Consider the following 24,985-nt stretch of genomic DNA (forward strand, 5'->3'; position numbering starts at 1 on the left):
CTTAGGATGCTAGACAGCTTTGGGTAGTTTGCCATTCTTACTTCTTTGTCCTCTTTATCTTCACACTGGAAAAAAAATTAAGCAGCATCAACAGCAAAGCAAGGTTTTGAAAACAGAAAATATATCTCCTACACCAATTAATTTTTTTTTGCTAGTACATATTCCCTTTCAAGCACTGACCCATTCTTATATAATTATGCTCCAGGTCCTGTTTATAGTCTCCACCTGTCACTCAACACCAATATTTTATACATTCTTAAGGAATTTTCAACACTGTTTTCATGGCTCCATAATGTCCCATAGAGTCTAACTGCCAAAATTTGCTTAATCATTCCTGTATTGCTGGATATTTGGATGTTTCCAAAATGCCACCAACTCTCTGCTTTGGAACCTTCTGTTTGAATGATCCTCTAGCTGAATTTCAAGGAGTGAGGTATTAAAAAGGTAGAGACAGCCTTATGGCTTTTGCTACATTTCACAGATTGCTTTCAGTGAAATAATTATGCTATTTTTTAATGGTATGAGCACTTTTCGTGTAACCTTGACAAAATTATATACTATCGTTTTTTAACAATTTGCCCATTTCAGAAGCATAAAGTGATATTTGAAGTCTGCTTTAATTCATGTCTATTCACAACCTCCACTCGGTATTCTCTCTGCCTTGCTCGCATGTGCCAGCTGCCATGCTAGCCTTTTTTATATTCCTCAAGTCTTTTTTTCTCTTCAGAAACATCACAGCCGCCCTCTTTCCTGCCTCGGGGTCTTCGCCCAAGCTGTTCACTCTTCCTGGAACTTTCTCCCCTCTCACATTCTTTATCCTCCTCCTGTACATGTCCCTTTAAAGGTCACTTCACAGAGAGACCTTGCTTGACACCCCTAAACTAGTCTCCTTCCCCATCCCCTTTCGAACCATGTATGACATTGTTCACAGAACTTGACCCAGTTTGTGATGATCTGATTGTGTGTTTGCTGCATGCTCGTCTGTTAGACCGTGTGCTCCCCCAGGACCCTGCCTTCATCAGTTCACTGGTCATGAGTGCCTGGAATCGTGCCTGTCACACAGTAGGCACTCAGGAAGTCAGTGTCAAATGCATGGATGTTTTGGAGATGTACCTGCTGCCCAGCAGAAATTTTAGAAAATCAGAAAAATACATGAACAAAAGTTTACATGACCCAACAAGGCATTGATTAATGATTAAAAACTATTACCAAGTTGGTGTTTCTAACAGTTTCATGGTTTACATTGAACTCATTAATTAATATGGGCTTTGTGTTGCTCTTTGGGATACAGTTAGGTTTGAAATTGTTTGAGGATTTCAAATTTCAAGAAAGTGCCTGCAATGTAGGAGAAATGGGTTCAATCCCTGGGTCTGGAAGATCCTCTGGAGGAGGGCATGGCAACCCACTGCAGTATTCTTGCTGGAAAAATCCCTTGCACAGAGGAGCCTGACGGGCTATAGACCATGGAGTCGCAAAAGAGTCAGACACGACTGAGCAGCAGCAAGCCATGAGGACTGGGGAGGGGAGGAGGGAATTATTTATGGAGATGGGAAGGAAGCTGGGAGCCTGACCCGAAGAAAGTGTGTCAAAGAAACCCTTTCAGAGGAAGGAGGGCCCTAATTGCGAATCTCTTGACTTAGCATGATGGCAGACCGCAATTCAGGAAACTCACTTTGGGAGGAAAACACCAGTCCTGTGCAGGTGACCAGTACCACCTGTGTTTGTAAATCCTTTATGATGCTATCTCCTGGGAGACTTTTATAAACATTATCTCTGTTGATCCTCACTGTGACTCTGAGACTAACCTGGATAATCACCACCACTTTACTCTGGGGGACACAGAAACTCTCAGGAGTTATAAGACCTTCTATATATCTCAGATCTTGGGATAACTGTGACATAACATCTTGTGATCCCAGACTTATGAATCCTGCCCTCTGGCCACTGTTGAAGGTTTCAGTGTGCTGTGAATCTTGGATTTACCTGATAGCTTGGGGGAAAGGTGGAAGGGTAATGGGAGGAGGCAGGAGTTCTGATTAATTGATTCTTTTTTTTAAATTTGAAGGTTAAGCAGAAAATCCATTAAAGTTAACCCAGACTATTTATACTTAGGATGGTATATGAACTAAACACAATGAAATTGAGCCCAGAGGAATATCCCCAAGAAGAAAAAAGTCAGTAATGTGATCCATAATTGCCTTTTATGATTGGTACTGTATGTGCCTGGATCTCTGCACCCACCCCAATGCATTTAATAAAAGCCATTGGCAGCTTAGGCAGCTAAAGGCCTCTAGCAGGCAGTTAAGAGCCATCCCACTGTTTTGAGCTGACTTAGACTCTGAACTCCCTGAGGACAGAGTCTTTTGCATTTCACTTCAGTGTCTGGCTGGTACACCCAGAAGTTTGAAGCAGGGGTGAGCATGCATCCTTAATTAGATGTGGCTAAGAATGTAATGATATTCTATATTATAGGAATTTTACTGTGATTGCACCATCTCATTGTGGCTTCTCCTTTGTCTTTGGACGTGGGGTATCTTTATTTGGTGGGTTCCAGCATCTACCTGTCGATGGTTGTTCAGATGCTAGTTGCAGTTTTTGTTGGAGGAGGAGATGAGTGCACGTCCTTCTACTCCGCTGTTTTGGAAGTCATGGGGAATTTAGGATTCAGAATGACTGGGCCGTGGGATACCATATAATATGACAAGAGCATTAAACTTAATTCTGGCCACATATTTTCAAAGATACCAGATGAAAGATATTACCTAGGAGAGTGGTGGCCCTCTGGGGATAAGCCATGAACCTTGTCATATGAATGGGATGCTGACCAAGATGTTTGCCTGCAAGTTAGAGAGACTCTGATCCCTGAGATTGTTCAGACACTTCTGTACCTGGTGGGAAATTAGGGCAGCTCTTCACATTTTCATGGCATTTTGTAGTAATGATAAAAGAAATGTGTTTCATTATTTTTATTTTCGGAGCTACCTAAAAACACTAAAATAATGTACAAATCACCCATAACCCCACCACTTGGAGATAACTACTCTAAATTTTGGTGTAACTCTTCCAATGGCTTGTTTTTGTTTTTTAATGCAGATATACACATCTCTTTGCATAAAATTAAGCCAACATGTACGTGTTCTCTAACTGATTTCTTTATTTAGCCATGTATAATGAACGTTCCTTTGGACTGCAAAATCACTGCAGATGGTGATTGCAGCCATGAAATTAAAAGACGCTTACTCCTTGGAAGGAAAGTTATGACCAACCTAGATAGCATATTAAAAAGCAGAGACATTACTTTGCCAACAAAAGTCCGTCTAGTCGAGGCTATGGTTTTTCCAGTGGTCACGTATGGATGTGAGAGTCGGACTGTGAAGAAAGCTGAGCGCCGAAGAATTGATGCTTTTGAACTGTGGCGTTGAAGAAGACTCTTGAGAGTCCCTTGGATTGCAAGGAGATCCAACCAGTCCATTCTAAAGGAGATCAGCCCTGGGTGTTCTTTGGAAGGACTGATGCTAAAGCTGAAACTCCAATACTTCGGCCACCTCATGCGAAGATTTGACTCATTGGAAAAGACTCTGATGCTGGGAGAGATTGGGGGCAGGAGGAGAAGGGGACAGCCGAGGATGAGATGGCTGGATGGCATCACTGACTCGATGGACATGAGTCTGAGTAAACTCTGGTAGTTGGTGATGGACAGGGAGGCCTGGTGTGCTGCGATTCATGGGGTCACAAAGAGTCGGACACGACTGAGCGACTGAACTGAACTGAACTGAATGAACATTCTCTTGTGTACTTACTATTTTTTACTTCAATAAATGCAAATAGGTATTAAGTAGGTTACATGATGAATAAAATAGACATACTCTTGGTTTTCGTGGATCCTGAAACTAAGGGAAGGTGTGCAGTACATTGAATGTAGATGCAGACATAAAGTCTGTCAATATTTGCAGACTCTATGATGGCAAATTCATCTCCTTGCTAAAATGTAATTGTAACACCGAAATCAGTACTCATGGTGTTTTCACGGTCAACTGCAGACATGCGCAGAGAGGTGAGAAATTCAAGTTGCCAAATGCACACATTCCCAGGTTAAACAAAGAGATGCTCTGCATTCCCAGGTTAAACAAAGAGATGCTCTGCCTTCTTGTCTCAGCCTTCTTCCTGTAAACAATATCCTTTTCATGGTCTATTTAGTGCCATGTTTTCCCCATTTTTGTGCTTTTTATTGCTGATTTTTCTGCTTAAAATGACCCCCAAGCAGAGTGCCAATGTGTTGTCCCTGAGTACAAGAAGGCTGTGACGTGACTTATAAAAAAGATGCATGTTAGGTAGGCTACGCTCAAGCGTGAGTTATAGCTATTGGCTGTGAGTTCAACATTAATGAATTAACAACATACATTAAACAAGGTATCTTTAAACAAAACCACATGTAAAACAAGGTTATGTATTGACCATTTGTCAAAAATGTTGTATCCCAGGCTCTCAGGAGCCTAGGAGCAATGGCTCAGTATTCACTAATTCAGAGCCTCTTTATAGAACATAACTATTGCAAATAGAGACAACCGACTCTATGTGTATACAAATCAGTAAGGTGGAGGGTGGTCAGGAAGATATAATTTGGGTTCTTTGGCTCTTTGTTTCTGTATAGCTCTTAAACCTACTGAAAAGTAACTTCCCAGAAAATGTAAAATCATGACTCTTTCCAGAAGTAAAGATCAGCATGATTTTATTCATTTATGAGGAAACCAGTGAAGTGTCACAGCCAGTATAGAGGAAAATCCAAAAATCAGACACATTTATAGATGAGAAATATTGAGGGGAATATGTGAATAGAGGCAAAACTGGCTTTCTTTTTCTCTTTGGGAAGGGAGAAGATTGTCCCTTCTTGGGACAGAACCATTTCCATGTCTGTAGAAAAAAATTACTCTGTGTTGCTGTCTGTTATGTAAAACTCGCAGGGCTGTAAAGTAACTCTCATAGAATCAGAATCAGATAACAGGACAACTTGTGCCCGAGACAATGCATAAGTGAAAGTGAAAGCTGCTCAGTTCAGTTCAGTTCAGTCACTCAGTTATGTCTGCTCAGTCATGTCCAACTCTTTGCGACCCCATGGACTAGTCCATGGACTTCTCCAGGCCAGAATACTGGAGAGGGTAGCCTTTCCCTTCTCCAGGGGATCTTCCCAACCCAGGGATCGAACCCAGGTCTCCCGCATTGCAGGCGGAGTCTTTACTAGCTGAGCCGCAAGGGAAGCCCAAGAGTACTGGAGTGGGTAGCCTGTCCCTATCTCCAGCGGATCTTCCCGACCCAGGATTTGAACCAGGGAATTCAACCTGCAATTGCATTGCAGGCGGATTCTTTACCAGCTGAGCTATGAGGGAAGCCCGTAGTTGTCCACAGGAGCTCACTCCCCTCCCCTAAAGCCAGGGCGGTAAATGTGATCTGTCTAGATGAGGCGTGGCGATGAAGGGAACCTTGAACAATGCCGCCGCCACCACCACCATCATGAGGTTGGGTTGCAGATTCAGAGCCAGCAAAGCAGACCGTGAAGAAACAGCTAGAGAGGCAAGAGGAAAACGTGGACCCTTTGGGGCAACAGCAAGATTGGGGATGGAGACAGTGGTCAACTGCCTGAAGGTCGAGTAAGATGCACTCTAAAAGGACTGGCACCTTGGTGGCCACTGGTGAGTTAATATGAGTAACTATTATGGGGTACAAACAGGCAGAACCCAGAGAGGCCTAGAACAGGTGAACCAGGGGTGGAAAGTGGAAATTTCGATTTAAGTCTTTGCTTTGAGTCATGTCTTGATATGCTTTTAATATGGATGTACCATTGATTTTTATCCTAACTTCTATTTCTGGACATTTAAGTCTTTTCTAATTTTTAAGAAATTGCTATTAATATCTTTTAGATACAAATATGTATGCACATATTTAGTATCTTTCCTAGAATAAATTCCTAGAAGGGTCCTGTTGCCAGGTTAGTGAGCATCTCCGAGAATTTGAGACAGTCCCTCCACGATTTGGTCAATTTACACCTTGTCCTCAAGAGCAGATGAGCTACTTTGTTTCTTTGGACATCTCATCTATAACTATTATAAGTCTACATCCTCTCTTTGTTCTTCTCCATTTCCCTGAGACAATAACTCAGCAAATAAGTGGTTTGGTGTTTGTAGCTGATAATCAATGACTTTTATTTCTTATCATCACTTACAAGTCAGGGCCCCCTATTTGGAGCAGAATCAATTCTTTCCCTTGTTGGCATTAACACATGTCAAATATTTGCAGGTTCTTATCTTTCTTTAGGCTTGGCTTAGCAGGCTCTGAATTTTTAGCACCTGACATTTTCCCTCTCAGAGTCATTCCTCTATTTTCCTTAGGGGATTGCTGTCTTCCTCAGCTTTTCATCCATTTAAGCACGACCATGCCTCCATATCCCAGAAAAATTTCATCTTACCGGGGTCAGTGGGGGGATTTCCACCCTGACCTCCCTGAGGGCTGCACTGTCAGCTGGCTTCCAAATGAAAACTCTATCTAGCTTCTTGAATCATATATCCTGTGTTTCTCATCTCTGATTTCTGTACTTGGTGTTTCTTTTTTAAAAAATTAATTTTTATTGGAGTATAGTTGCTTTACAGTGTTTGTGTTAATTTTTGCTGTACATCAAAATGAATCAGTTACATTGTTTGCACTGGATTTCGTTCCAGTGTAGGTCACCACAGAGCACTGAGTAGAGTTCCCTGAGCTATGATAGGTTCTCATTAGTTATCTATTTTATGTTATTGTTGTTCTTAAGTCACTAAGTCAACGCCATGCACTGTAGCCCACCAGGCTCCTCTGACCATGGAATTTTTCCAGGCAAGAATACTGGAGTGGGTTGTCATTTCATTCTCCAGGGGATCTTCCCAACCCAGAGATCAAACCTGTGTCTCCTGCATTGGCAGGTAGATGCTTAACCACTGAGCTACCAGGGAAGCTCTATCTGTTTTATACATAGTATCAGTGGTGTATATATGTCAACCCCAATCTCCCAATTCATCCTACCACTCGCTTCCCTCCTTGGTGTCCACGTCTTTGTTTTTTATATCTGTGTGCCTGTTTCTGTTTTGCAAATAAGATCATCTATACCATTTTTCTAAATTCTACATATATATATATATATATATATATATAAATATGTGATATTTGTTTTTCTCTTTCTGACTTAATTCATTCTGTGTGACAGTCTCCAGGTCCATCTTAGGACTGTCTTCTTGCCTATTTCTCTCTTCATTACATATTATGCTCTCTGCGTATGTCTTACCTGTTTCCATTGCTTCAACAAGAGATGGACACGTTACCACCTCTCTTCTGAGCTCCAGGTCTATACACTTAACTGCTTTTTCTGCCTGCCTTATATCCATCTCACCACTAAGGCTGAGTACCAAAAATGGCCTGCCTCTGTGTGATAAACAGCAGCTTGCCTACTGCAAGTTCACGAAGTCATCTGAGATCCTTCCCTCTCTCTCTCCCTCCTCTCACACCAGATCAGCCATCCTGTTTGCAGGGCAGCAAAGGAGATGCGGACATAAAGAACAGACTTTTGTACACGTGAGGAAAGGAGAGGGTGGAATGATTTGAGAGAGTAGCATTGAAACGTATACCTTACCTTATGTAAAACAGATAGCCAGTGGGAATTTGCTGTATGACGCAGGGAGCCCGAAGCCACTGCTCTCTGCAACAGCCAAGCCCTGTGGGAAGGGGTGGGAGGTGGGAAGGAGGTTCAAGAGGCGGGGGACACATGTGTATCCATGGCTGATTGATGTTGATGTAAGCAGGAATCAACACAATATTGTAAAGTAATTATCCTCCAATTAAAAATGAAACGAAAAATTTAAAAGTGCCTAGGAAAAACAAAAATTGTCCATTTCCCTACTTCCGCCCCCTCTTTCCCAATTTTACTCTCCTGTCCACCTACATCACTGGAGTATTCTTTGCCATCAGAATTCGTTGAAGTCTCACACTGGCTTTTATACCTACTTCCAATCTTGTCTTACCAGTCTTATGAGACCTGTTAAGTTTCTGGGGTGGATTATTATTTTCTTTTCTTTTCCAATAAGCAATGTTGTATTTTTAAAATGTAATTTCAGTTTGCTGCGTCTGTACCTTTTACTTTTTTGATCCATTTCAACGAGCCCTTGCAGGATGCGAGGGCCATCTGCAGACCCTCTTGCCACGAGGACCAAGTGGAAGTGACACAGAAATGGCATTATTGGATCCGCTGGCTTGTGATGCTGAGACAGCAGGCTCACGATGCCTAAATGAGTAAATGAATTTAAATGCATAGGACATTAGTACAATAAGATGTTGTCTGTACATCTTTCTTCAATGCCAGTGATACTGATATTCTGGCCCTGGTGTTAGTGGGTTTTGGAAGCAACAAGCTATTGTGGGAAGAGTGTGATTTTCCAGATTCAAATTATCATCTCACTACTTAGTGGTGGTATGACCCTGGCCAAGTTACTGAACTTCTCTGGACCTTCATTTCCTCATCTGTAAATTCAGAATAACAGTGTCCAGCTCCTTGGGCTATCATGAGGCTTGAATGAGCACATAAGTATTAAGAGGGAAAGGTTGTGATTGGGGGGTGGGGGCTGATGTTGGCTGGGTGTGTTGGATGGGAGTGCAATGAAGATTTACTTGTTTCCCATCTCCATCTCCATGGAAACCCTGTGGCCTGAAGAGCTTCATGCCCTCAGTGAGCATATCCCGAGGAAGAGAGCAGCCCCGGGTGTTTGGCGAGCTGTGTTCTCATTGTGCCTCTTCCCTGTTCCACTGGAGCTTTCAGAGATTCGCTGCCTAAGTCCCCTCCCTGCCTGCCTGTCTGGATGATCTGTCTTCTCCATCCGTACACTCGCCATGCTGGGAGGGGCCTCCTCTTCTCTCCTTTGGATCTGCTCTCTAGCCTCCCCTTCCTGTTCCCACGCGCAGCCCGGCCTCTCCCCGCTGCGTGTCCTTGCCGCCGTCCATCCTCCATGGGACAGCAATGATGACTGCTCCAACACAGACCTGGCCTTATTTCTTCCCTTGTTTACATCATCCCCATGTCCCCCCACAGCCCTTAGAGTGACCACCATACCATGCCTGCCACTCAGGGCCCTTCACAAGCTCTCCCAACCTTCCCTGTCCTGCCCACCTGCCTTTCCAAGCTCCTTTTCATCCTTTGACACTGTGGCCAGGAGATTTCAGGAATGTTTGAAGACTGGAAAAGCAATTTAATGGCTCAAAAATGTGTAGGAAAACTGTATTGAAGCTAATCAGCCTTTAATTCTATATCTATGAAATATATCTGCATGCCTATGTTTTATACACACACACACACACACACACACACACATATACATACATACATACATACATATCTTCCCTGGTGGCTCAGATGATAAAGCATCTGCCTGCAATGCAGGAGACCTGAGTTTGATCCTTGGGTTAGGAAGATCCCCTGGAGAAAGGAATGGCTACCCACTCCAGTATCCTTGCCTAGAGAATTCCATGGACAGAGGATCCTGGAGGCTAAAGTCCATGGGATTGCAAAGGATCGGACATGACTGAGCGACTAAGCATGCATACATACATACACACACGTGTGTGTGTGTGTAGTCAATTCACTGTTCAAAAATGTTATTACATTTAGCAATAAACTATAGGCTAGCTTTTCTCAAAGACTTAGAATTCCCCAAGGAACAAAATGGTTGGAGAAAGCATAGGTAATGATAAGTTACTGTTGCTGCTGCTGCTAAGTTGCTTCAGTCGTGTCCAACTCTGTGTGACCCCATAGACAGCAGCCCACTAGGCTCCTCTGTCCCTGGGATTCTCCAGGCAAGAATACTGGAGTGGGTTGCCATTTCCTTCTCCAATGCATGAAAGTGAAAAGTGAAAGTGAAGTCACTCAGTCGTGCCCGACTCTTAATTACTGTTATTGGGAGCCAAATAATATTGAGCCAATAATAACAATATTGGGAGCCAAATTGGGGAAAAATTATTTATAAAATATTTCAAAATAATTTTATGACAAAAAATTATACTTTATGTTGGAGGTGGACTGGAGGTGCATCTTAATGTGATATGAAGGAGGGCTCCAAAACTAGACTGGCCCATGAAGATGATCGACAACCTTGGGTTTCCTGTTGACCTTGACCTGCAGCCCCTTACTCCCTAGCTGCCTATTGCCACGTGTTTTCACCTTCTGATTATGACCACCTACCTTTATTTTTTCCCCCTGACCACTCAGTCCTGTGATATTTGATGCTGTAAACTCCTCAGGGCTAAGAAGGTGTTAGCCTTGCTCCCTGCTGACCCCTGACATAAAGTACAGAACTTTGCACCAAGTGTAGGCTCTCCATGTTGTTAGTTGGAAGAGCATTGCTGGGTGGTCCTGGGGGGAGTCATTATGGAGAAGGGCAATGTGGAGGAGTTTGCCTTTTTAGGGTGCTCATGGCTCGGCATGACTATTCCCAGACCCATTTTAGATCAGTCCATCTTGCACACCCCATGTGAACAGAAGGACACGCTGCTCAGAAACTCTGCACTAAGCAGTGTGACACAAAGGTGGAAAAGATGACACAAAGGTGAGCGATCTTGGCTTAAGAGCCAAGGGGCTTGGTTAAGAGATCAGGCCCTTTGCCTCACCTCAGAGGCTCCTTGGGCATCAAAGTCCTCCGTGGCTTTCATGGCAGAAAAGAAAGGCATGGGGGCAGGGGGGCTGCTGAGAGCACTGAATGTAGTTTCCCAGAGGCCCTGGGGATCACGTGTCGAGGGTGAGGCTGCCATTCCAGGTGGGAAGCAGGACACTGATCTGGGTGGCAGGTGGGGACAAGAGCTGTGAGTCACAGTGGCCTTCACCAGACACAGGCTGGCAATCAGTGACCACGGAGACTCTGTGCGCTGCCCCTCAGCAGATTCCTCCAGGGCAGGGACCTCGTGTCTTTGAAGCTCTGGTCCCCTAGTGCCCGTCACAGCCTGACAATGAGCAAGTATTTGGAGAGGATTTGCTGGACTAATGAGCGGTCCCATCACGCAAACGGCAGTACAGTTCAGAGCATACGGTTCCCCCAAAGGAGTCTCTTCAAGTGTCCTGATTTCATAATGAATGTTTCCTGGGCCATTTTTGTCATTAGAATAGAATAGAAATAGAATATATGGCAGGCATTTTTCCTCATTCTCTAATTAACCATTAATAGCACTTGGAGAGGTATTATCATGCCATTTTTAAAAATGAGGAAGAAACTCAGAGAAGGAAGTCACTTGTCCACTAATAAGCTAGTGAGGGCAGACCCAAGCTCTGAACACTGGATGAAGCCTCTGGTCTGTCCCGGCTCTACAGTATCACCTCACTTGAATATTGTCAGTAACCTTCTAGAAAGGAGGCTGCTCTCCAACGCAGATTTGCAGTCACAATGAGTGGGTTTTAGACCTGCCCTTGCCGCTGTCCCTTAAGAAGTGTTGCTAATCTCTTTGAGCTTCTGCTTTCTCATCTTTAAAATGGGAATAAAGTGTGACTGCCTCATAGACTTGGAACAAGGACTAAATGGACACCATTTATGAGCATACCTGGCGCAGTTGTTGGCACAGACAAGGTAAATGACTGCTAATTGGTTCTGATGTTAGAAATCAGTTCTATAGCATGCCTATGTTTTCTTGTATGTGGCTTTGGTGAGCAGTGAGGTTTGAAGGTGTTCATTCATTCCTGTATGATCCAGTTTAATATTTTTCTGTTGTCTCCTGCAGTGTCATCCCTGTTGGACTTTGTCTATTTAAAGGCATTTATTCTATTCTTTCACAATGATATATGTAAAACACACTTTCCTTATGAGGTGATTTTTTTTTTTTTTTTGCATATAGAATCCTTTGTAATCTAACACCATCCAGATATAAGAGCCATTTAGTTGCATGTGTAAAAGGACTCATTTGAAAAGTAAAGGAATAAAGTGGCCTTTATGTGCTTGGGGGCCTTTCTCGGGAGGTTCACTAGAGAAATGGAAGTACACACACTTCCTCAAGAAATTCAGTGTCACTGGGGTCTCTAAATTGTGTTATTTTCTCACTGTACATGAGGCCTCATTGCATTTGCTTTATATCCTAGTCATTCTTTGTCACAGTGGCAGAGATGAATATTTTCTTCACTCTAGTTGTTTTCCTAAGAAGCTAAAAATATTGGAAGGAAATTGGTTTTTCCTCTTCTGCCTTATCTTTGCATAACTATTCTCGGGGATCTCAGAGCAGCGTAGGAGATGACCTCTTTTTTATTGTCGCTGTAGCGCCAAGACAGAAACACAAGCAGCAGGCAATAAAAGCAACCCTGGCCTCTGCGACTGTCTCTGGAACTGTCAAGATGATGGTTGGACTGAATCCACTGGTCAATTCCAATTTAGTCCAATCCCTGATTTGACATGGCCTCCACTCCTGCAGCCCAGTGACCGACTGTTTTTCATGATTGATGGATGTGACAGATTTATTTTAAAACTGAGGCTGATTTTTCAGGACCCTGATGAGCTTGGGGAGATGGACAGGGGTGGGGGGTGTATAGGAGGGAGGAAGAATACTCCTTTGTTAATGGTCTCTGTCAGTGACTTCTGTGAAAGCCTCAGCAGTTCAGGAAGCCCTCTGTTAGGAAAGCAATTGGCAGGGAATAGGATATTCGGTAGGAAAACCTGGATTTCCAGTCCTGGTTCTACTGTTTCCTTGGGTAAACTTCTTAATTCCTCTGCATTTTTGATCACCAATTAAAAAAAAGAAATTAACCAGGTAGAAGGGACTGCTAGTTCCCTACCCAATGTTCGTTCTCACCTTCTTCTTTCCTGAGATCAGAACTGATTTTGGCTGTATTTCCCAGCACCGCTTACGGCTGGTTGTGGCCACATGACCAAGTTCTGACCAATGAGATGTAAGCAGAATGGTGGGTGGGACTTCCGGGAAAACTGCAGTTAAGGAGGAAAATACTTCTTGCAGCAAATGAAACTTAAACTTACGGGCTCTTCAGTTGCTTTCACATATAACCGGAGGACTAAAAAGTTTCCTTAGCCAGTGACTGTATCTTTTTGACTCCAAAGAACCTGCAGCTACTTCTGTAGCGTCGGGCTTCAACTAGGTAAGAATGTACGTTAATGAACTCCGTTTAGCGTTGCTGTGGTTTGAATGTTTCTCCTCACCTGAGTGCCGTCTTCCTACCGCCGTTGTAAACATTAACAAGTGCTTTAGTATGAAGCAGAAGGTTGCTGAGGCTGACTGGTCCTGTGAGGGCGTCTCTTTCTGCCAGGCCTTATATGCTGGGAGGACAAAAGGAGTCCTGGAGAGCTGGAACGGCGGTGCAGGAGCAGGGAAGACCCCAGCACCTCTTTTTTTCTTTATGAAGTACGTTTATGAAGGACCCGCAGCAGGAGCGGCAGGGGGGTCAGCTCTTACTGGGCCATTTTGTCCCGCAACGGCTCTGCTTTCAATGTGGCTGCCGACAACCCAGCCAGTTAAAACTTCAGGCCACAGACGTGTGGGGGCTGTGGAAGAGTGTCATACAAACCCAGACAACTTCAGGGTCAGCGTCTTGCCCACAGCATCAGAGGAAAGTGTTCTCAGCTGGGCTCTGAGGAAAGCCGCTGAGCCGCTGCTCCCAGGTGTAGATACCATGATGAGGGCGAGAAGTTTCTTGGAGGCCAGAAGCTTAACTCAGAGGAGAAAATCCTCCTTTTGATATTACTTATTGATTTGTTTTTCCTCTGACCATCTCAGATGTGATATGCAAAATCTTGTGATAAAAGCAGAAATCAAGATAGTCTTGTTTCCTGATCCTGAAATCTGAGAGAACTGGCCACAAGAGCCTTGGCTTAATGAGCATCGGCTCGTGTCACAGACGCTGTCCTTGTTAGTGGGTTCAAGAAGGTGCAGACAGACACAGCCTCCCTTTTCTTGTCTCCTGCCTCTCAGAGGCACCGAGGGCGGAATGTCTGCATTGGTGAGGTTAAGGGGCTGAGGACTAAGATCTAGGTGTGAAGCATCCCGAGGATCTGGCCTCTTCGACAGCCAAGATTCAGGGAGACTTGCAAATTGAAAGGTTTTGTTTATTAGCTGTCACAGCCGGACTTCTGGACAAGGCTGAATGGCTGAGAAATTTAGCTTAAGTCTGCTGTAGGAGCAGGTCAAGAGGAGGTCTGGGCTGTTGGCTAGGCACCAGGAGTACAGCATGTGAGGGGACCATTTATTTACCTGATTTATTCGTTCTGTACTTGTTGAATGACTGCTCTGTGCTGGGGGCTAGAGATTTAGAGGGGACGCTGACATTCTCCCTTGGGACTTAGTAGCTCACAGGGAAGAAGAAATGGATGTGTGGATGCAATACAAGGATATCAATGTCAGGTTCCCTAGAAGCTGAGCTTGAAGTAGGGTTGCAGATACTTCTGATTTATTGAAGGAGGGACCTGTAAGGGAAGGAGGGAAGAGGACATGGAAGGGGGAGGGTAAGAATGTGATCAGGAAACATCTAGCCTTCACCTGATCTGAGAACTAAAGGCAGCCCTGTCAACTTCCTGTGACACTGAGGATGCTCTCTGTGTTGTCCAGTAGCAGAGCCACATGTGATGACGGCTGAGCATTTGAAATGTGATCAGTGTGGCTGAGGAACTGAAATATTAATTTTATTTAATTTCAATTTAAATACTTACAAATAGTGAATGGCTCACTAGAGCAGATGTGGGCAAACTTCTGTAAAGAGCCAGCAAGTGAATACCTTAGGTTTTGTGGACCAGGCAGCCTGAGCTGCAATTCCTTAACGGCTGTTGTAGCAGAAAATCAGCCACAGACAACACCTGACGGAATGGATGGCTATGTGCCAGCACTTGTAAAACCAAGTGCAAACTGGATTTGGCTTATGGAACATAAAGCGCACTGCAGAGTTGCCCCTTCACCACACCCAGCAAGGGGTCAGCTTTGTATAACCTGTATTGGTCTGATGTTGGTGTAGGTCACCTGGAGACGGGATGGTACTTCCCGGGCGAGGCGACTCCGTCACCTGAAGGCATTTCCCAGAGTGGGGCAAGTGTGGTGGTGGGGAGCTGTGATCTCTTAGGCACATGTTATCGTGGCCAGTAGGAGTTGTGCAGTGGCCCCGTAAGGAGACTCTCCGGGAACACCATACCTGCTACAGTAATGAATAATTCTTATCATGTGGTCACTATGTGCCGGGCACAGTGTTAGTGCCTCGCCTTAGGGAGACTGTAATGCAGCATTTGTAGTATGTTCCTGTGAAATTCACTGATGTTCATCATTCCAGTTTTGTTGGCTTAGTTACTAGGTAATACCCAAGACATTTTCCCTCCCTCCATCCCTCCCCACTCCCTCACACAGATATATGTCATCTGAAATATAGGTATGATGTCACCAGGTGGCAGTTACATACTATTTCCTGTTAGGTAGCTTTGCTCTACTCTCAGAGACCCCAGTGACCTAATCTTTTTTACACTAGTTTCCTCTACTCACTTTGCCTCCCCAGGGTGTTTTTCAGCCCAGATTTCCTCTTTGATAGGAAGCCCATTTCTCTATATCTTATGTAGATTTCTCACAGAAACAGATCCTTATTTGGATTCAGGTAGTTTTCTTGGGAGGTGATTTCCGAAAGCCCAGTGACAAAGTGGAGAAGGAGATGGAGGGAATAAGGCAATAAAGGGCATGTTAACACATGGGTGACTAGGTGGGTTACTACTGTGGCCAACTGAGGCCTGTCCCCACTTGGGGGTCCTGCTGGACACATAAACTGTAGAAGGTTAGAGTTTCTCCTCCCATGGCCGTGACACATTGGATGTGGGTTACTCCTGGAGGGTGAACTTCCCAATACTTCTGCTCAGCCCAGGGTTGAGTGTATTTCCTCGGTGTGAACCCCTCCCCCTCAGGCAGAGCGACCCCTGTAACAGGCTGCCTGTGACCTCCAGGCGATGGGTAAGGTCCTGGAGCGACTGTCATACTGCCTTTTCTCTAACTACTAGCAGTTCTCCAATTATGGGCTTTTCCAGTTTAAAAGATTTGTTGCCAATTTCTACAATGCAGTAGACTCTGCTTAACAGTTTGCATGACCATGAAGTTACAGACTTATTAACTTGGGGGTAATGAGATGAGGAAAACACCACATGAACCTTAGGTCTTACTCCTGGTTGACCTAGCAAGGTTCTGAACTTCCCGAGGTCTTACTCTCCTTCGCTATGTCATGGAAATGATGGCACAGCTTTTGCTGGACCTCAGATGAGTTGATGGACAAGCACATACTTAGTAATCTGAGGCACAAAGGGTTTGCAAGTTATTAGGGAGTAAGTGCTGTGATTAAGGCAGTGTAAATCAAGTAGTAATCATTATCCTGGGTCTTTCATGCGTGTGGAGCTGGGCTCCATGTTTAGCCTGCATCCTAGACACCCCTGCTTGCTCTCAGGGTCAGGCTCTCGGGGTACACTCAAGACCACTTGGTGAATCTGTACTCAGGGATCATGGCCAGAAGGGAGACATAGCCCACACCATGGCTTTCTGTGTAGGAAAGCTTATCCTCTACTCCATCCCGTAGCCCCTGTTCCTGTACCTGTACCCAGATACACCCTGCTTAGATGAGAGTCTGACGTGGTCGTAAAGAGTGTTTGAACCAGAAAGAGAAGTATGAACACAAACAAAGGGACAATCTACTCTTTCTTCTGGGAACAAGCTGTTCCCTAGGCCAGGAAGCATCTTCTGATGCCACATCAGGAGGGGACTTGAGTGCCGTATTCAGCTCAGGGGCACATTGCAGATATACAAGTAGAGAGTGGCATGTGCTGGTGTGCATTTGGGAAAGATTCTCTGGCCTGAAGTATAGGATAGATTATAGAAAGGCTGCAGGAACCCAGAGAAGGTGGTCACAAAGGTCAGGAAGACAGATGCTCAGGTCTGGGGGAGAACAGTACTGCTAATATTTTAACCTGCTCAGCCAGTGAAAGACTTACTCATGGATTCTTGGAGCTTTATCAAGAAGGAGCAGAAGTGCAGAGTCAGGACCTCCAGGGCCCCTCATGCACCTCACGCAGCTAGGATTTGCCAAGCTCTGCATCATGAAGAGTACATACTGCTCTCTACCTGCAGCCCTTTAGCTTTGGATCTTGTGTCAGTAAAAGACTTCCTGTCCCGAGCATGTTCTCTAATCCCAGAGCACCTTCTCAAAGAGTGAGATGGAGCCACAAGCTCAGAGAAGAAGGTAGCAGGCCTTGATTCACAGTCCCTGGCCTGATGAGGGGAGCCTGCAACTGCTTCTACAGTGCAGCTTGGTTTGAGGAGCTGTCTTGCAGTGTACACAAGCCATTGGTTGAGTGTGAGGGCTCTTAAGACAGCTACTCAGCTTCAAAACTTGTTTCCATGACTTACTGTTTGAGCTTGGGCAAGGTATTTAAATTCTTTTTGCAAAGTATTCTTGGGCAAGGTATTTAAATTATTTTTTCATTCTGCAGTGTAAGTAATGATAACATGTGCCCCATAGGTTTTTGTGTGGAGCATAAATGATACAATCAATGTAAATTGTATGGGGAAGTGTTTGTTTACTAGATGTGATTATCATTATGCAGGAAAAAGGGTCTGTGTGCTAAAAGAACTGGTTGTATTAGTCAGCTACTGCCATAATAATGCTGCATAACGGAAACATTAAAATCTCAGTGATACACACTAGCATTTAGTTTTGCTTATGGGTTTGTATTTGTTTGGAACATCCTACTGACCTAGGCCAGCCCTGGCTGATAGGCATCTTGATCAGCTGGCTAGTCTGATGTAGGTAGATGGCATAGAGCAGCCTCAGCTGGAGTGACTCCACTTTGCTCCCCCTGGCCTGACATCCTCCAACAGGCTAGTTTGTTCTCATGTGGAAGCAGGGGTCCATGAGAGAAAGGAGAGATGCAGAAGCACTTTTTCAAGCTTCCATGTGCATAAAGCTTGCTCTTGTCCCATTGACCAAAATAAGTCTCCTGACCAAGCCCGACATCCAAGTGGAAGGAAGTGCACAGTTACAGGTATCATGGCTTGGATATGTATAGTCATTGATGTAATCAGCACCATTTTGGTATTTTCAGTAAACCTCCTAGGGGAGCGCAGGTCCCTGAGGCAATACTCATTTCAACAGTCCCACTCTTCCACTAACTAATTGGGCTGTTCCTCTTTGTGAATTATTAGTATTAAAGATCATAATCCTAGTTATCATTCACCAGGCACCTCAGTCATGATGCCACATACTAAAACTTCTTACCCCAGGAGACTATTTTAAGGATTAAATGAGATAATGTATGAAATCCTTTAGTTTATCTCAGTGCAAATTTATCATATTAACTCAAGAAGTGTTTGCCATTATTATTTTTCTTGTATATTGTCATCCATCATGACTATGATTAATACCATTATCTTCCATAAAAGCTTCCAGTGTAGGCATTTTTTATCCTCATTTAACAAATGAATAACTGAGACTGAAAGACCTTAAATAATTCTCCCAACGTCATACAGCTGATAAGGATCAGAGCTTCTCTAAGGATTGATCTTACTTGGTAAATAGTCTGGTGTCATTCCTATAGTGTGGTGTGAAGGAGTATACTGACCTGGGTAGAAAGGTCTAATTCTGAGCCCAAACCTGAAGCCCTCCAGCTTTAACCCTGTGACCTTAGTCCTGCTTTGTTGGGCCTCAAGGAGTGTGTGGATCCTCTTCTGAGTGGCAGTCTTGTAGAGACGGAGGTCATTTGACACTCACTTGTTTCTACAAGTCAGACTCCCAGACATGTTTAGATGTGGTTTAGGCCAGAGCATTGCTGAAGGACAGACTGTCTGGTGTCATACTATCTGTGGGTCCTTGGGTCTTCCAAGGCAAGCTCAGCTGTTTAGCCTGCTCAGCCTCACACCAGCTGTGAGACAGGTGTCCATGTCCCCTCAGATAAGAGGGGGCTCAGAGAAGCTGGGGAGTCAGAATGAGGCTGCATGGTGGGTAAAGGGGGGCCTGGGACTGGCGTGCCCCCTTTGTGGACGCCAGGTCTTCCTGGACACACAGGACCATCCTGCTGTGCCACCCTCTCCTTTGCTTGACTCTCCTCATCAGTTCTGGTCTTTGGCTGCTTGATCCAACTGCTTTGGGTTCTTCTCAAGGGACCGTCAGTTATGAATGACTCACCCGAGCTATCTGCGGATTCTCTCTCCCCTGGAAAGAGGCGCCTCTTCAGCCTTCACTGGCTCCCACAAGAGGGAGAAGTACTTTCACATTGCTCATGCTGTGGCTTTGGGTTATAGGAAAGTTGATTCCCGCTTGCCGTAAAGACCCTTATTAGTGCCTGTGTGTGCGTAGGTGTAGTGGGGGGCGGTGCTGCGTTGGGTCTTAGTTGCAGCACATGGGATCTTTGCCACGTGTGGGCTTAATTGCCCTGTGGCATGTGGAATCTTAGTTCCCCGCCCAGGGGTGGAACTCCTGTCCCCTGCATTGCAAGGTGGATTCTTAACTGCTGAACCATCAGGGAAGTCCCCCTTTAGTAGTTCTTTAAATGATGTTCTAGCAGGAACTGGTGAGGGAGAAGAGGGACCAGGGGAAGATGTGTAATCCTCTGTCAAAGAGAACTCTTATTACGGGTTTATAACCATTAACATACCCTGTACTCTCAGCTCCCACTGCTGCTTGTTCAGAATTCCACACTGTTCAGAGCACACACTCGTTCAGTTCTCAGAGGTATTTTACTCCCTCCACCCGACCCCCCCCCCCCGCCACACACGCATTGCTAGGACAATACAGATAGATAATCCTTTTGGAAGGAATTTGAAATGTGTACCAGAGGCCTTAAAAATGGTTCATACTCTTTAACCCAGTGATCTAATATGGGAGAAATTATCATAAGGAATTAATCCAAACCTAGGCAAAAGCTATCTGCAGGGCAATTTATGGTAGCAAAAACTGGAAGCAACATAAATGCCTGACAGTATGGTAATAGTTCAGTAAATCATCACTCATCCACTTAGTGGAATATTATGCAGCCATTTGAATGGTAATTAGAGATGGTATTGGGCAACCTGGGAAATGCTTATGATATAATGCTAAATAAACAAGCCACCAAGAGACACCATGGAATGTACAAAATAATGAAAATCATGCAGAAATGTGTGTTTGCATTGACATCAACGGTGTGGCTGCAGCAACAGTCCACATTCCAAATTTCTGTCTGAAGAGAGGCAGTTCCAAGCTAGAGAGCAAGGCAGGACTGACACAGAGGTTGCTGGAGAACCACCGTGTTGATTTAAAACCGCTCCACTAATTTTAAACATTTCTAACCATTATATATCTCAAAACGTGCGTTTAAGACCATGAAAGACATTCTGTATGCGAAGATTCCTCCAAATTCCTCATATTCTAATATGTATGATGATTCACACTGCACGTGGATTCAAATAACAAAATACTCAGCAGGCACATTGGATTTAGCATCTGGCGGTCTTGGTGAGAACAGGTGCAGTGGAGTGATGTGGACAGAAACCAAGGTACAGTGGGCCTAGCAGGTGCTGGCCAGTGTGTTTTGTTTTGTTGCATCATGGCTCCTGCCCAGATCCACTGCTTGGGATCCTCAGTCCTTACTTTATTTTTTCACTGGAGTATAATCGCTTTACAATGTGTTAGCTTCTGCTGTGCAGCAACGTGCACCAGTCATATGTATACATAGGTCCCCCCTCTCTTGCACCTCCCCCTCCCCCCATTCCACTCCTCTAGGTCATCACAGGACTGAGCTGAGCTCCCTGTGCTGTCCAGAAGCTTCCCACTAGCTATCTATTTGGCACGTGGTATTTATGTCAAACCTAATCTCCCGATTCATCCCACCCTCCCCTTCCTTCCCTGTGTCCACACAAGAGTATTTTGACAATCCTATTGTGAAGTTTAGCTGTGGAAGAAAAGCACAATGTAGGTTCAGAGGGGCATCAAGTTAAAGGTTCCAGCTTCACTTTTGGGGGATGTTTCTGGTTATTTGTAAAGCAGAAGAAGGACAGGCATTGTGAAATGTAGATGGGCTGTGACCAGACTAAAAAGATGGTCTGAATGCCTGTACAGAATGGAAAGAGATCACCAAGTAAGTGGAAAAGCAGCTCATATCTGAATACCATATGGGCATTGCATTGATAGGCCCTCACAGAGCACATGGAATCTTTGGATTGCTTCGTGTCTGCCAGTGTCCTGGTATATAGGAACAACAGGCCAGGGACAGGGATGTGGGGAAGGGAGGAGATAGGGAAACTTGGAAAAGCTCAAAGGACTGTGGTCCTAAAGAGGGGATTTCGGGAAGAGTCTTCTGAACACTTTCCAGTGAAATTCTGTAGGTTGTGCCAGGTAACCCACACTTCTGAGTTCTCTGCAAAATTGCAGATTCTTCTGTAGCACTGAGGCCTGTGGAATGCTTTGGGGAATAAAGAGAGAGAACTGGTGGAGAACGGGAACAGGGCTGCCTGTAAAGACTGTCAGTGGGCAGGATTTTGGAAGCCCAGTGATCCTGATACAGATTTTAATTCTCTCTTTTGCCATAAAGGAAACTGGAAATGAAAGAGTGCATCCTTTAGCCAAAATTGGTAGTAAAACAAAGCAGAGGCCTAAACTTATATTTCAACCAGTGACTTACTAGTGCCCCTTGCTCTATTATTTCTTGATTTGTTTCAAAAACTGTACATGCCATTGTGAGGCTGGTATAAAGCACCCATAAGAAGATAAAGTTATATTGTGTCTAAAGAACAGTTCTTTGCAAAAGAACTCAAATGAGAATTCGGGCATTTTCCTGAATTGGTTCAAACTTAAAGGTCAGCATGTCCCCCTGTTGAAGACATTAATGGCTAAAAGAAACAATTGGGAAGGTAATTTTAAATCTCCGTGTTGGAGTTATAAAAATCTGTCAGAAACCTTATAATTAACGTGCTATGGCAATCTTTGTTACAAGAAATTTTTTTCCTTTCTTTAAATATATGTTATTTAAGTCAGCTCTGCCAGTTTAATTCCCTATTAATTTGAGGATATTTCTTATACATCTTCTTTCTGGTGTATGAGAAAAGAGTTTATAAACAGAATAGGAAACTTAAATCTAACCCATGTGTTACGGATTTTTTAGTTGGAAAAGACAGTGTAACTAAAATTTAAGCAAAAATGTTTAGACAAAGAATAAACCCTAGAACCACCAACTGTGAAATAACCTTTACTGCTGCTTTTTTCATTCTGTCACTTGTGGCCTTGAGCAGGTACTTCATTTACTCGTTCTTATGCTTGGGCTTGTACTATTTTGTGTCCTGTCTTTAGAAAATATCATGTGGTTGTGAGTGAAGGAGAGGGAAATTTATTGGCTCAGGTAACTGGAAGTCCATTCGTGGGTCTGTCTTTCAGGTTGAGCCTGAAGTCATACATTTTAGCATGAGCCTGAGTCATATATTTCACCCCCAAGACCAAGGACGGGGGCAGTTTTCCCACAGTTCATGTGGGGCAGGAGGGAAGCATGGCTAACACAGAACACACGCACGTGTCTGCCTGTGCACCTGTGTTAGGGTTAGACTTCTCATGCGGGGCAGGGTAGATGTTCAGCCTCACTGGGTGGACATCCCAGAGGAGGATATGGGTGAATCCTCCCATTCTACTGATGTGTCCCAATTGCTCTCCTTCAATTTGTATCCAGCTCATCGGATGACAGGTCCGCAGGCTTGGCCATCAAGCTGAGTACGGGAACGTGTGTGTGTCTCTATGGGTAGGACCAGTGGTGTGCTAACGGACAGGCTCTCCGACAAAAATAAGCCTGATTTTGTAGTGTTTGCCAATTCCTATGGTTTAAATATCACCACCATGGCTAATTTTAAGCTCTCAGTGTAAGTGAGACGTGCACTATCAACTCTCTTGAGAGAGCAGTTTATCCTGCCTGCTGCTCAGTAAGTTCTGTTACGCCCATAATGCGCGTTCATATTTATGGATTGTTTTCATACACCCAGATTTGGTTTGAAACCTTATACCTTTCCCCCATCGGCTCCGTCACCTTGGGGCAGGTTAATTGCGGCGGTTCTTTCTTCCATCAGTCAGTCATCCATCCTTTCATTTCACGAATGTGCCCTGAAGCTCCTCCACTGTGTATCAGCTACTTTGTTAGCTGTCAAGAGTATAGCAGTGAACCAAAGTCCATGTTCTAAGGAGGAGATGGATGATTAGAAAGTAAATATTAGTTTTCTAGGTGAAAGTGATGTTAAAAACATTAAGCCAGGAAAGAGGATAGAAAGTGGTAAGAAGGGGGTTGTTCTGGAGGAGGGACACTTTTAAATAGAATGGTTCTGGGAGGCCTCTCTGAATAGAAATGAATGAAATGAGGTAACAGCCATTTGAAGATTCGTCAGAAGGGCCTCTTGAGTTAAGGGGGCGGCAGTAGGAAAGGACGTGAGGTGGGAACAAGCTTGGTGTGTTTAAGGAACAGCAGGAGGACCATAAAGCTGGAGAAGAGCCAGCCACAGAGAGGGTTGCAGAAGATGATGTCAGAAAGGTCGCGGGGACCCAGATCCTGGAGAGCCTTGCCTGCCATTGTTAGGCCAGCAAGAGAGAGCAGGAGTGGAGCACTCCTGCTTCTGGGTGGAGCACCTGGACCAGTCATTTCCAGCATATAGATCTCTGACTAGCAGCGTCAGAATCACCAGAGAACTTATTACAAATGCAGATTCTTAGACCCTAACCTAAACCTGCCGCATCAGAAACTCTGGGGTTGGGACGCAGCCAGTCCGTGCTTTAACAAACCCTGCAGGGGATGCTGATTAAAGCTCGAGTTTGAGATCTAGACTGCAGAGTGGTGCTCTCACTTGGTTTTATCCCTCCCAGGTCAGGGCCACCAACTTCCCTGAAGGTGAAAGCATTACTTTTCATCATGTGTGTCAATAACTGTTAGGTTCCTGAAAGAACACGAGAGTCTGATGACATCTTCACAGGCCGTCAGATCTGTGCCTCCTGGAATGAGTGCTGTCATACGCCTGACACAAGTCCCTTCATTAATCTCCATTTAAAAACCCCACCTGTGCATTCCTAGAGCAAATGGCGATTAAATCACTCTCTTCTCTAAAGGTTTGCTTCGCCAACAGTTTTCTCAAGTATTCCCCCATGTTGGCAATTTTTTTCTGTGAGAGAATTCTTTCTTTCTGTTTGAAGTATGGCGGAAAGAATGATTTGCAACACAACATAAAGGTGATATAATTTATATGTAACGTGTGAATTGTTTCATGACACTGACTCTAAATCATATTAATTATGGCTCAGTCTCTACCCACCTGAGGCTCTTACCCTCCCTTAAAATTATAACATAAACCTAGGGCTTTGGGCAACCTCTCTGCAGCCACAATGAGCTGAAGGCCCATGGCTCTTCCCCAGGATTTCTTGATTGCATGTTTAAAAGCAACCAAGTATGGGCTTAATGTATCCTAATATTATTCAAACTGTCATTTGACTCTATTAATTTCACAAGTACCAATTTTTTAGAGACATATTCAACATTAACTCAAGGACTTTCCTTAAAAGCCAAAGGAAGAATTCTCACAGCTTAGTAGTTAATAATTTGTCTTTATGAAATATGTATAACTGCATTGCATGCAAATCCTTGAGTCTGTGTGGATCCTCAGCTTGCAGAATTCTCGAGCTGAATCAAGATGATCTCAAACTGAAAATTCACAAGTGTTATTCAACAGGTGTTTTGAGCTCTGTTTGGATCTTGTTCTAGTAACTAAATCTAGAATTCAGAATTCATTGTCTAAAAGTTAGATTTTTATCTAGCCTTAATCAAAATAAAAAAGAAAACTCAATATTCCCAGATAGAGAGTTACTAATTAAGTGTATAATTCCCAAATCCTGGCATTTCTAAAAGTAAGAATTAGTACTGTGATGTTTCTTCATATATAATCATCCATGCACATTTCTATACATATCTGCTATTATTATTATAAGCAATGCAAGCAA

The 24,985-nt window shown here is 44.1% G+C and overlaps 1 protein-coding gene across 1 annotated transcript in view; it reads left to right on the plus strand.

Annotated features, from left to right (window-relative positions):
* LOC120869435 (receptor-type tyrosine-protein phosphatase T-like) overlaps positions 1–24,985 on the plus strand; it is a 310,761-nt gene that overhangs the window by 136,122 nt on the left and 149,654 nt on the right. The window lies entirely within an intron of this gene.

The sequence above is a fragment of the Oryx dammah genome, unplaced genomic scaffold (genome assembly GCF_014754425.2).
Source record: "Oryx dammah isolate SB20612 unplaced genomic scaffold, SCBI_Odam_1.1 HiC_scaffold_10, whole genome shotgun sequence".
NCBI classification, from domain to species: Eukaryota; Metazoa; Chordata; class Mammalia; order Artiodactyla; family Bovidae; genus Oryx; species Oryx dammah.